Below are 13,679 nucleotides of genomic sequence, written 5' to 3'. Positions count from 1 at the left end.
CATTTTTGATATGGAAATTCTTCTATGAATATAATTCTTCCTGATGTATTTATTCTGTTAAGATCGAGTGAACATTTAAGTGGTTTTTCGTGACATTTGTGAATTGTCTATGTAGTCTTTGTAGAGCTCTTTTTCAGCGGTCATGTTTTGTTTTTGTTAATTATTTGTATTCTAATTTCTATTTAATTGTTATAAATTTTATATAAGCTGATATGTCTTACTTTTTTAATAAGCTATGACAGATTTTGAAATGTTCATTCGTTAGTATGTTAAAGTGATATTATAGGAATATTACAGTTTATAGGTGTCTATCGCAACCGTTGTTTATTTTTGGTGTTTTCACTTCATATACACTTATATTTGTTAATGCAGCATCAACATACTACAACAATATCCCGGAAAGAGAAAAATAATGCATTTGAATATCAACCGTAGTTTCGTTTTGACAACTGACGACACACAAGATTTGAATGACGAAGTGAATCTAAATCTAGTTTTAGTGCAGATTCGTTCATACGACACAAATACACCATTTTGTTTTACGGATCATTTCGGCTTAGAGGACTGGGTGAGTCATGTAAAATATCGACTATAATATACACTTTTTATAAACAACTGGCAGCAAGATGAGTTGCAGATAATTCGTCAGTAACCACATTTAAACTAACTCTTTTGACCTGTTAATCTTGTTCAGCGCAATTCAACAGTGAAACATGCCCATAATATCACTTTAATTGTTAATTTGGAATTGTAATAATAAACCATATGTCACCAAATCAGTCAAGAAAGTAACAATACCTGAAAACACCATATCCTATTTCCCACCCCTAAAATTACAATAAACAGATAATCTGTCAGTCATTCAGAGCTGATGAGGGTACTGATAATCGAGGGGTAGATAAGGCTATTAATTATAAGGGTTGCCTAGAAATAAGGCTGTAGTATGGAATACTTAAATAAATATTTTAATTTGTCATGCTTTACAATTTAATATTTAATTAATTAATGTAGAACTGTAACTCATGTTCAAATTTTAATAATGCTGGGCAATTTTATTAAATTATTAATTAAATACACATTTGATTCTGTAAAATTGTATTATGACTGATTATTATTGTAAAATTAATAATCTTTGCGTACAAAAATGTTTCAATACATGTAGGTATGATAATCATATATACTCGGTTTATATGATACTAAGCTATACGTATTTGTACTCACGTTAACATTATTGTTATACGTTTTTACTTATAATTCTGTGCGCAATAAGTTTTCCATAGGTAACGGGATCTTCATTAATAGTTTTATGACAAATATTAAATTCTTAATAATTCATAGTTCTATCAGTCTTTATGTCCTTTTCATTAAATTACAATATTAGTGTACATATTGTAAATCTTTGATAATGTGTGTAAATATTGAAATAAATATTAAAATAAAAGTATATAGATGTATGTCTACTTGTGTACATATTGTACAGCTTTGATACTGTATGTAAATATTGAAATAAATATGAAAATAAAAGTATATAGATGAATGTCTACTTGTGTACATGATAAAGCTTTGACAATATGTGTTTCAAATATTTTAATAAAAATAATAGTTTAAAAAATATATTTTAAAAAGTACGTTTACTGTCTGTTATAATGTGCCGATAATGTAACCTGGTGTAAACACAATTTGTTAAAAAATGTGTTATTTTGTGAAAATATTGCAATAAAAAGTATTGAACTAAACTCTAGAAGTATTTCTCATTTGTGTTTATGCATAAATAACTCATTCAGAACCCATCAACACATCAATAGTTTCACTACCGCGCGAGTTGACTTTTAGGTACGAGTTGACTTCCGTGCGAGTTGACCAAACAACGTGCGAGTTGACTACCGTGCGAGTTGACTTAGGTACGAGTTGACTGTAAACCTTGTATTGTGGAGTCGTCGTGCTTATTGTATAGCCTAAAAACAATGTTCATAATCGCGAACATGACTTTAGAGTTCGAAACATGATAATGGCTAGAGAATTGCTCTATTTATGTTAACAGTCTTAATTGTATTTTAAATTAAACTGTAATTTGTTGCAGAAAAAGCATCAATATTGCAAATATTCGATCATATTCGTTCGTTTCGTTCATATTCGCGAAAATGAGTCATATACGCATTATAGACGGACCCAAAATTTCGAGCAAAAAACTTCAAAAACTGTTAAAGGGGAATAAACAACACAATAATACAATTCCGAATGACAATAAGTATGTTTCCAATGTTATTGTCTTTCTGGATTGTATTTATCATCACAGAAATGGATAAAAGCAACGTTTGGATTATCAAAAGGTAAATGTAATATATTTTCGAGATAAGTCACTATATTATTTATACAGTCTCTCAAAATTATGGAACGTTTTAAATTCATCTTTACAGAAATAGCAATATGTGGGTCTAATCTCTTTCAAAAAGACATTTTATTCAACGTAACGTACCGAGTTAAGAAAATTCAAAAATTATAAATTGATTTTGACACCTTAAAAAGAAAACATCAATTATTTAATAAAGTTTGGTGTCTTTTACTCTTTATACAATGGAATATTTTGCAATGGGTATAAACTGTTTATTGAAGTCTGATCCCCCCCTCCCTTCTCTGGTCAAACTCCCATTGGAGTTCTTTATAAATTGGGGTTAAACGGGGATCCCCCGTCAAACTCCCATTGGGGTTTAATTTAAATGGGGTATTGACGGGGTCCCCCGTGAAAACTCCGTTGGAGTTTAATGGATATGGGAGATGGACAGGATCCCCCGTCAAAACCCCACGGGGGAAGAAAATCTACAAACACTTTATTTTCTTATTAAAGTACATATTTCTTACAATTATAACTTAAACATGTGTATTTGTAAACATTGAAACAGAAAACAAAGCATAATATTTAAATTACATTTTTTGTAAAATATAGGTAAAATTCTCCCGTCTGGAAAAAACTCCCGTTGGAGAATTGCAATTCTTAACGGGGGAGCCAAAACTCCGTTGGGATCCAACGGGGGATGGCAACTTTATCATCAAATAACTCTACTTTCCAAAAACATTTTAACTCTTTTTTTTCAATTATATGTATGTACTCAATGCCCCCTACAAATATGCAAAATTTCATAACACTTGTTCAATAAATAAAAAAAATAAGTTTGCAAATGATCTGGATTTGCCATATTCGCAATGTAGCAAAATGTAGTTACTACAAGTCACGTCATTATGGCAATATGCGCATGGCGTGTAATCGAATGATAGGTTACATACTATTAAATGAAGAGAAATGAAATTTGTTTGTTACTGTGTGTTCGCCACGAACAATAAGCGATTACGTGAATATGTTATGTAGTTAAATAAAATAGATGAGCTTAAATTAAAAAAAAGTAATTGATGAGTATTATGGTTCATATACATACACTGCGCTTTTAAAGTAAACACTTCCATCGTTGAACCCAGTTTGTTAGAAACGTACACCATGTAGTCGCTATAATCTTCAAGTTGCACATGGAATATATTTAGCTGTGTCTGCATGCTATCATCAGAGAGTGTGATCAGGAAGTTGTTGCCATCTGATAAAACCCTCCAACTATCATTCTCTCGCTTGTACCAAATTACATCTTGTGAAGTCGGTTTAGGATATGCAATTATTGTGAATGTGAACAACAAAGAGTCGTTCGGTGCGCTGGACAATGTTGTAGTTGGAAGAGAAAATGGCGATGCTCTCGGTACACCTGTAAAAAAAAGAGTATATGGTAATGTATATTTATTTCAAGTTAATACACTACTATTTAGTTTAATAAGATACACTTACAGTAAACTAAAAGAGCAAATAACTGTCTCCCTTCGTTATAACGATTGTCAGCCAAGCATGTGTAGTTTCCAGTATCATATTCACATTGTGCTTGTTGAATGCGATATTTAGCTTCACGTCCTTTTATTTCAACCAAGATGCTTTCATTTCCACGGGTAGTATTCATTACACGAAGCACAGGCTCGGGGTCACCATCTGCAACACACAACAGATCTACTGTCTCACCCTGGTTAACAGCGATGCTAGTGTGTGATTTATTTGATTTGAATTCCCGTACATATGCTCCGTCTGGAAAAAAAAGTGTTTTAATTTTACTTTTAACACCAATAAACCAATAGGCAAAGTGCAGATAAAAAATGGACATTGTATGATAAACAGTAATTTAGATAAATATTTTAGCAATAATTGTATTTTGCACAGTAATTAATATCGAGTACGTGTTTAATTTAAAAGTAGCAACATTTGTGACAAACAATATATTTCGAGTTAAAAACAAGCTCAATACGATTTTTATTCACCTATGTCATCGTGTTACCTATTGTAAATATATGCATTATACACATCATGTTTCTCAAGTTTTTTTTTCAAACGACGGAATAATTATACAAATATACCGAACATGTTTTATTCGCATGATTTGATAACACATAATAGTGTATATAAAGTCAGCATAATTATATTGCTATATTTATTCTTAAATGATTCAAACACCTGTGTTAAAATGTTTACTAAATCAATATTTTATCTTACATTCAACATTTATATAGACTGTCGACTGACTTAATCCGTATAGCACTTCATTAGTTATTGGTTGCATTCTGTTCGACGCATAACACTGGTATTCCCCTTCATCTGTCAATCTAATGCTTTTAAGTGTAAGTGTTTGCCCAGTACCCAACACTTTGCCATTGTCCTTCCTTATCCATGAATAGTTTGAGGCTGGTGGATTACCAACATGAGTCAAATTGCACACAACTGTGAGAGAATTGTTCAGTAGCACGGTTTGGTTCTGGAGACGTTGAACATCAGGCGGGTCTGTGAAATCAAATTGGCATATGTGTTTGCACTTAATTAAAGTACGCGATATTATTTGTTATTATTTATTGATGACCGATATTAGATTATTCATATTATAAAGTTAAATGGCTAAACAAAAAGTAATAATGTTTAAATAACGGTTGAATACATAGAATAACATTTGATGCTCAATTTATAAGCAGACTTGTTCAATATTAAGGCACATCTGTACTCACATAACACTTCCATTGAAACGGTTACAAGTGTAGTCCCGACAACACTCTTTCCCACACTATCTGTCATGGTGTTTTCTGCTTTACATGTAAAATTTCTCTCTATGTCTTTTCTCACATTTCTTATTATCAGAGCATCACCTTATTGTGCTACATGACCAGACCAAGTATATCGAGGAGCTGGGTTACTGCTGGCCCAACATAATATTTTGAACGACCATCCTTCAATAACTTTAAATTCATTCTCTATTGGAGTGACGTTATTGTACATCAATGCTATGGTCGAAGGGCCATCTTAAAAGTATAACACATATGCAATTGATTTATGGTGGTTTTATAAACAAAACTCACACGTAAACTTATACTTACAGAGTATATCAAGATTTGCGAAGGAATAGTTACTGCCAATAACATTTCCTTTAAATGATGTATCCATAACATGTTTTGCCTTGCAATTGTGTCTTGTGATCGTTGTTCGCGTTACATTCACTATCGTTAAAATACTCCCTTTGTGTCCGGCATCCCAGGTGTATGTCGAGTTCGGAACACTGTCAACGGAGCACATCAAGATAATGGTACTTCCAACTATGACTTTAATTGGATCATGTAACGCATTCCAAAGTGCATCTGAGTTTGCCGGAATTGTGCACGTGATTGTAGGAACACAAGGGCCATCTACAGACAGACAATTATGCAATAATTATTCAGCATATACAGACATTAAGATAACATTTGCAATAAACTCTCAATATGTGCACCGGTTCTTACACAATACTCTCGCGGATACGTTTCTTGTTACATTAGACATTAATATTACTCCATCAAAATCAGTCATAGTGTTTGTAGCTTGGCAAGTCCATACAGCATCATGCTGCACACTTATGACGGTTAATGTAGGTGAATCAATCAGTTGTCCATTCCAGAATACCGTAGCCAGGGGACTGGCGTCACTAGTACAGACTATGTTGATGTTGTCACCTCTCTGTACTCTTATTGTACTATTAATGATTTCTATGCTCTTGTCATTGCTCGATAACTTTGTAATGACTGGTGGATCTGTAATTGCAGATTTCACTATTCTTAATGTTATTACTGCGTTAACATTTAAGTGCAATGTCAACTTCTAAGGTGAGTATCTTTAAAAATTTAATCACATTCTGACATTCTTTTTACCATTTAGAAACGATTATCTAATTAAAGATTTGCCCCCTGTTGTACCAATAACTTTAATTATCAAAATGATTTTAATCCAACTTACACAATACGTTTATTTTTAATGCGATATTTTCCTCTGTAGCCTCTGCACTATTTTTACCGTCTAATGTGCGCATAACATTATACACCTTACATGACACGCTACGTTATTGCGAGTGAATGTACAATTCAGAAAAGCACCGGTCGATCGTCCGCCCGAGTAAGTCCAATTATACGAAGGTTGTGGATATCCGGTTGAGAAACAATTCAAATGAACGAGTCTATCCTCTCGTATTGCAAAATCAGTTGATATACTTAGATTGTTGATAGTCACTATTGGGTTAGAAACGGGATCTGCAAACGAAATATCAAACGAGATAGGTTTAAATACGTCTAATGAAAACTCATTCAACTATCGTTTTCTGAATGTCGGAAAGACATGTTCAAACAATCTGCAATAGACATAGCGTACCAATAGTAACAAAACAAAAAAACATTAAATATTTTAAATGAAACACACACTACATTTAAAAAAATATGTTTAGTACTTACACTGTACTCGAATGCTCATGTTAGCTGATAGAACGTTACTAATGGATTTAAACTCATATCTTGCAACGCAGGATATATTTCCACCTATGTACCCGTTAGCGTTTGGTATAAATTGTAAATCATTTCTTGCGACGTCATCAACGTGCGAATAATTAGCAAGGTGTGTACTGTTTATGTTGTCGTTGAACCATTGAATACTAACCATAGGCCGGCTTAATGAAGTGATGCATGTAAAGGTAGATACGACATTGAAAACTGGGTAAACAACTGACGTCTGCGGTAGAATGGTTAAGGAAGTAAGTGGAACTGGAAATATAACAACGCGATTTTTTTATTACCCAATAATTAAAATGGGCAAATTATTATGAGTTTTAATGAAATGAATGAGCTATATGTTTCAATATATTCGGATGTATTTGACATGATTCAATATGATTTGATTTGTGGCACGCATATGGGTCAGAGTTTCGGTATTGAAATGAAATCGATAACATGTGTAACATTATTTAAAAGATTATAATCATTGAAATTCATATACGGTACAATACAGCTCGTAACCCTTATACAATTCCCCATAGCGAAACCACCGTCGTTTCAGGCAATACTTTGAAAATAACACCAGATGTGTTACACTATCTGCGGTGATTGTTGATAAGTGTTGCGGCAAAGCAACGCGACGTTAACTAGATTACTTTGTATGAAAACGTAAATGTCAGTTTACTTTATCATGCCCATGTTTATTAAATAATATGTGTGCATGAACAACGTAACACCATAGGTGCATTGAGTTTCCAACATTTAAATAAAGAATCGGCAAACCAGTACAGATTCGCCACTTAACGTTAAATTCTACAAAAAATCATTTATATGTACAATGCCCATTGAACAGGTTTTCTTTAAATTGCATATTTACCTTAACATAAAGTTACCTGAAATTATAATAATGAAATCCTTAATAATAGAATTATTACTTAAGCTTGTATTCTTCATCGTTAAGGAAACTGTATTCAAATAAACTAAATTAGATGTCTACATATTTGAAACAAACTTCACATGTTTTGTTTGCTAAAAGTTCACAAGCAGACACGTACTCATACTCGGTTTTTATTATTCATTATAAAGGTGTAAGAAATATGAGCAGTTGTATTGACGCCCGTCAGTAATATTTGCGCCCGTTATTAGAGGTGACAAGTCGCTACCTTTACACGGTTGTATATGCACAAAGTAAACCGGCGCAACACCTGCATCATTGGGTATGAAATGAAACGATACAGATATGTTTACAAAGTCTTCATTTCGGCCATTTTCTTCTTATCGATAAGTTTTGTGAAGACATATAATAAACCTGCTATCGGATGTAAAGTAAATAAATTGCCGCTGATGGCTTACGCGGCAAGCGTTACCGACAGCGTTTCATTTTGAAGCGTGTTAAATCCCTTAGTTAACGCGCTCTTCAGGCTCACTATCGCGATATTTGTGCGTTTATCTGCGTCGTCAACTCGTGGTTTAAGAACTGGCTACGATCTTTTATGTAAATCAACATGACCAGAGTCGGTAGAATGTTTGGTTCATTATATTTGGCTTACTGAGACAAAACTCACAGTTATATATACAGTTTAATAGTTGCAGCTATCAAAAGCATATTTTATTTTGCTTTTTGGATAGTTTTTTTGGATATTTTCAAAAAAATATAACTAGGCAACGTTCATGTGTTGGTTAAATAGAACCAAATATTCGTTTATATCGTGAAATGTTATAGTGAACATAAAGAATGTAATGTTGTATGGAACGGTAATTGCTACAAAATAACTCGAAATAACGAATATCAATTTAGGTACCAACTAAAAAATTCAAAGAGTTTAGTTTTGAACACTAATAAGACGGTATCAGTGTTGTCTTTGTTAACAATATGATGTAACATTTGTAATATGCAGTTTGCTCTTGAAAAATGCTTTACCTTCACCGCGGACGTGTATTATTTATACCAACCTTTTAGGATTCTTCCAATATTGACACATATAATTCTAATGATATTTCAAATTAAATCGTGTTTTAAATTTTGTTACGTGTATGTATACAACGCATGATATACAGTCAAAGTCAAGAGCTCATAAAAGAAAGGGTTCGTTCATCTTTATTATTAAAATATTAACAACTATGATCGATTTCGCTTAATAGATTGGTATTTGTCAGAAATTTGTAACCACATGTTCTTTATTGCAAACAAAATTATTTAATAAGTAAAGAACTCTTGGAATAGCTTTCATTATTTTTATAAATAACCTGTTTGGGGTTTTATTCCAATGAGGTTTATACGTTGATCAAGGGATGAACTGCATTTGACGATCCCCCCCCCCCAACATTACAATATCGTCCTAATTAAGTACGTACAGATTCCCCATGGATGCGTTGACGACACTGAGCGCGAGGTCCAGTTTTCAGAGGAAAAGTTTAAAAAAAACTTGCACATAATTTTGAAAGTTTGTCTTGACATTTTGAAAGATAACATTATAAAATGTGGACATGTTCTAAGATATGTATGATGAAACTCGTAACACACAAGCGTATTGCAAGCTATTGGTGATCCAAGTACGCAAACATAATCATAATTGATAACTTAAAAAAATTATACTCGCAGTTTTAACCGAAATCATCATTGTGTTCATATGTACAATTGAGAGCAAAATAAAATATAAACTGTTGTCACTTTCCTGATTTTGCATTTTAAATCCGACATGTTTACAAATGAAGCTTTATAATTTATTCCAAAGCTAATACAACTAATAACCAATGAAACCGTCATTTGTAGCAGACGTTAGAACTTGTTATTAACACTATTATAGAAAGAACACACAAATGAGTACCAGAGTGATGGATAATAAGACAATTGATATATTGATAACTTACATATTAATCTGATTATGTAGCTTTTGCTTTCACTATACACATTTCCATATACAGCTTTGCAGCGCCAGCTTTGTCCGTCATTTCTTGAATTCACCGACTTTATAGAACACGAGTAGACCTGTGCTGATAAACAGGAACAATCCATAGCATTTTTGTTAGTAACTTTCAGTAACAGACACGGATGATCAGCATCTAGCCATTTTTGAGCAATGACCATTTCCTCTTCTTCTGATCCTTCGTCTCTCATGAACCAACCAACAGCTTTCGGCGGGGATGACGTGGACCATGTTAACGTTATGCTACTGTTGACGAAGACATCATTTACATCCACAGTCAATGTCGGCGATGCTTTGTACCCTTTATTAAAAAACAATTTCTATATCTGGTAAACAATTAGTACACACACGTGTTATCAAAATGCTTATATCGTACGCATTTCAAATATAGTTTCAAATTTCCTATACAATATAGAGTAGATTTAATTACTCATTACTTAACGAAGCGAGCATATAAAAATTTACCTTTCAATACGAACAGCTCAATTATAAAACGAATACAATTAACTACGGAGAAACCCATAGCTCATCATTTAAAGTGATAAAATAACTCTTCATGCAAAACAATCTACGTGAAATGCTAGTCGGTCATACAAGGAAATTTAAGTATCGGACTTGTATTTACAATAATGTTATATTTCCTATCACGGAAAATAAATGAGCAGCATCCGTTGATTATCTTGCTATAGTTAATTATGGATGTGTATACGTATACGTTTATATGCCAATTATACAGACACAGTGTGTAAAATTCAGTGTACATTTATCACAGCATTTGTCGCCTCATTGCACCTGAGTTATGACTATCCGGTTTTACTCAAGTATATTACGTTCTCCATTTAACAACGCCATATTCGGACTGAATAACTGAGAGTCGCACGGACGGAAAAATACGATGGTTGGTCAATAAATGTATATGCTGGCTTTTAGAGATTAAATACATAAAGACTAATTCATGCAAATAAACAAAGAAGGATACAAATAAGACATGTCATCTAAACTAAACAAAAATGTTTACAAAATGAGCACTGAACTATGATCGCCCTACTGCGTGGTAACCAATATTGACTTAGACGACGTCGCAATTATTTATGTACATATGTAGTCGAAAACAGTCTCACAAAATAAAAATGTGTTTATGTTCTTGTTAAACTATTGGCTGAAATGACCTCTTATCATTTAGACATTACTTTCTTTATAAAATGCATATAGTTGTGAGTACTGTTTAGTGAAGCAAACCGTAAAGGTGTTTTGTTATCGGGTTTGCAGATTGTATTGGTTAATCTGCTTATCAAACTATGGTTACTATAGTTATTAATTAAATATAATAATAACGTTTAAGTCAATATCAGATAAGAATGCCGGATTGATTGATAATTCAATTAAACGATGTGAAAAGAAACATTAAAATGGATACTGAACTCTTATGTGGGCTTTCATAACACGGGTGGTACCTCATCGCAACAAGTGTATAGCCAAATCATTATCATTAACTTGGTTGTAAACACATAAATCAATGATAATTTAAAAAGGATAATAACGCCAAGATCAGTTTTAAGTGGCAGAAATTACTAATCTGTTGAAAACTGTCATATATATAGCAAACAAGCAAACGTTAAAAATGCCACCAACCAATACGTTATATGTGTATTATCAAATTTAGAAAGTGACAATCTGAGAATAAATTGAACAACTAATGTATACCGATGGACGAACTTTTTGCAGATCTAAGAGTACATACGGCAAATCACATACTTTCGTCTCATTAAAATAATGTGCAAATAAGCATAAAGTTCGTAAAATTATATGGGCGCCATTAAACTCTCTATATTTTGTAACAATACAACTATATATATATATATATATTTATATATATATATATATATATATATATATATATATATATATATATACTTGTTAAATAAATGTATTTAAACACCTTTTAATACATTTTCAGCAACAATAAAATAAAGCTTTTAATATATGAATTAGTTTGCCTGTATATTCAAGATATGCACTCCGACAGTGTACACATTGCGTGACGGCCTCTCTCTTATATGCTTTATTATTGTCTACAATTATTGATTGTACTGTATATCGTTGTGTTAAATAAAAAAAGTGTCAACAAGAAGATATTTTTGCATTGTATACATTTTCGTTCAATATTTAATAGACCCATATAACTTATCAATCGATTCAGCTATGATAATTCAGTTATACTATTGTATAAATTTGTATTTCAATTCTACTGTTGTTTTGAATGTTAAATATAGTATATCCACAAAAATGGTAATTAAATAAATAAACAATACCTCTCATAATGGCCATTAAGCGCTCAACCGTATTCATGGGCACCAGTTGCTTGAGAATTGACCAAGTGATCTAACTCTTGACAATACTTGACCCACAATCAAACATGACCTTCGTATTGTTAATTTTCATCAAGACTGAGTAATATATGTAGCCTTAGAGTGGAAATGTTTAAATACCGCTGTTATTAAAAAACAAACTGCTATATCATTGTTTAGTTAAAACGCACATTTAAATTAAATTACTCTTCCGCTTTGAGCATGTTAAATAATCAGTTTCAAGGCCTGCGAAGCTGTGCAAATATCATGTTGATATTTAGTTCCTGTTCGAGGTAGTTTATTGTTCAAGGGTAGTCTTTTGAATCCCTTCTCTAATGTTAAAGGGGCCTTTTCACAGATGTTTGCGTATTTTGAAGTTTGTAATTAAATGCTTTATATTGATAAATTTAAACATTGGATCTTAAAAGCTCCAGTAAAAAAATCAAGAATAAAATATACAAAAAGGAAAAAAAGTAGCCGGTACCAGGGCTCGAACCATTGACCCCCGGAGTCCTGGAGTTAGTCTGAAGTAAAAACGCATTAGCCCTCTTGGTTATTCCCCCGGATATACACAGTTTAAGTATTATATACCTTATATAAGCAATCTTCGTAGTTTCATAAATTTAAACGACAACAACAGAACTCTCCAAATAATTCAATCGTTTCACGTTGCAACGCTTTATAATTTTTAGGTTTACAAATCGTCAAAAGATACATATAATGGCTATAGTGGACTATGGCAAATGTTAAGTAATACTGTTTCCTCACAAATATCATAACTAAAACGAAAATTTGCGAATCTGAAACAACTTTTTTCAATTTTGTAAATTTACCAAACCGTGAAAAGATCCCTTTAAGTCATGTTATCAAATTCGTTAGTCAACACAACGTTTTATAAGTGCAAACATAAGAAGATCAATAAATACAAATATATAAAATCTATAAGACAAATGTCAGCATTTGCTTATCGATATCTTTAACTTAAATATGAACATGAATGAAATGTATTACATATAATACCGTAAATATCATTCAATTCTTTGTTAAAAATACATTATTTCGTTCAAAGTAATTCAGAACAAACAGGTTCACTCCTATACAGACAAGTTTTATAATATTTGTGACAAACCAAAAAATGCGTCGATGTGTGGTATGAACGAGTATATAGAACGTTATGGAGATTTCCCGACAGCGTTTTTGGCTGACTTTGTTTACATGTAAAAAGCAGCTTATTTGCAACTCTTATATCGCTGATGCTCTGATGCTACTTTTGACAGTTTTAGTATATTTTGTATATATCTTACAAACAAACTATTTATCTTATTCGAAAAGCTCTGTACAAATGTGTGACTTGAAGAGAACATGGCTTCGCTGTTGGCGAACCTGATACTAATTATCATAAGATGTCAACACAGTTGATTCCAAAACATTATTATATCAATTAAGTTTCGTATAACTACCATCTGGAATATTTTTAATAAAAACAAACTGCAACTATTTTCTTTGCGTCTAAGGCTTTTTTATATGCCTGGTAGGTATTTCATTA

The 13,679-nt window shown here is 32.3% G+C and overlaps 2 protein-coding genes and 1 long non-coding RNA gene across 3 annotated transcripts in view; 1 reads left to right on the top strand and 2 right to left on the bottom strand.

Annotated features, from left to right (window-relative positions):
- LOC127833749 (nephrin-like) overlaps window positions 1-13,679 on the bottom strand; it is a 199,568-nt gene that overhangs the window by 21,082 nt on the left and 164,807 nt on the right. The gene's annotated exons all lie outside the window — the stretch shown is intronic.
- Window positions 1-13,679, top strand: part of LOC127833758 (uncharacterized) — a 178,448-nt gene that overhangs the window by 22,760 nt on the left and 142,009 nt on the right. The gene's annotated exons all lie outside the window — the stretch shown is intronic.
- Window positions 4,714-13,679, bottom strand: part of LOC127833751 (nephrin-like) — a 53,592-nt gene continuing 44,626 nt past the window's right edge. The window contains exons 7-8 of the mRNA XM_052359181.1: window positions 5,080-5,370; window positions 4,714-4,861 (exon numbers count right to left, since the gene is read on the bottom strand). The gene's annotated coding sequence lies outside the window, so the exon portion shown is untranslated. The remainder of the gene's footprint in view (window positions 4,862-5,079; window positions 5,371-13,679) is intronic.

This window comes from Dreissena polymorpha, chromosome 6 (assembly GCF_020536995.1).
Source record: "Dreissena polymorpha isolate Duluth1 chromosome 6, UMN_Dpol_1.0, whole genome shotgun sequence".
Lineage (NCBI taxonomy): Eukaryota > Metazoa > Mollusca > Bivalvia > Myida > Dreissenidae > Dreissena > Dreissena polymorpha.
This window is presented reverse-complemented; position numbering and strand designations above follow the sequence as displayed.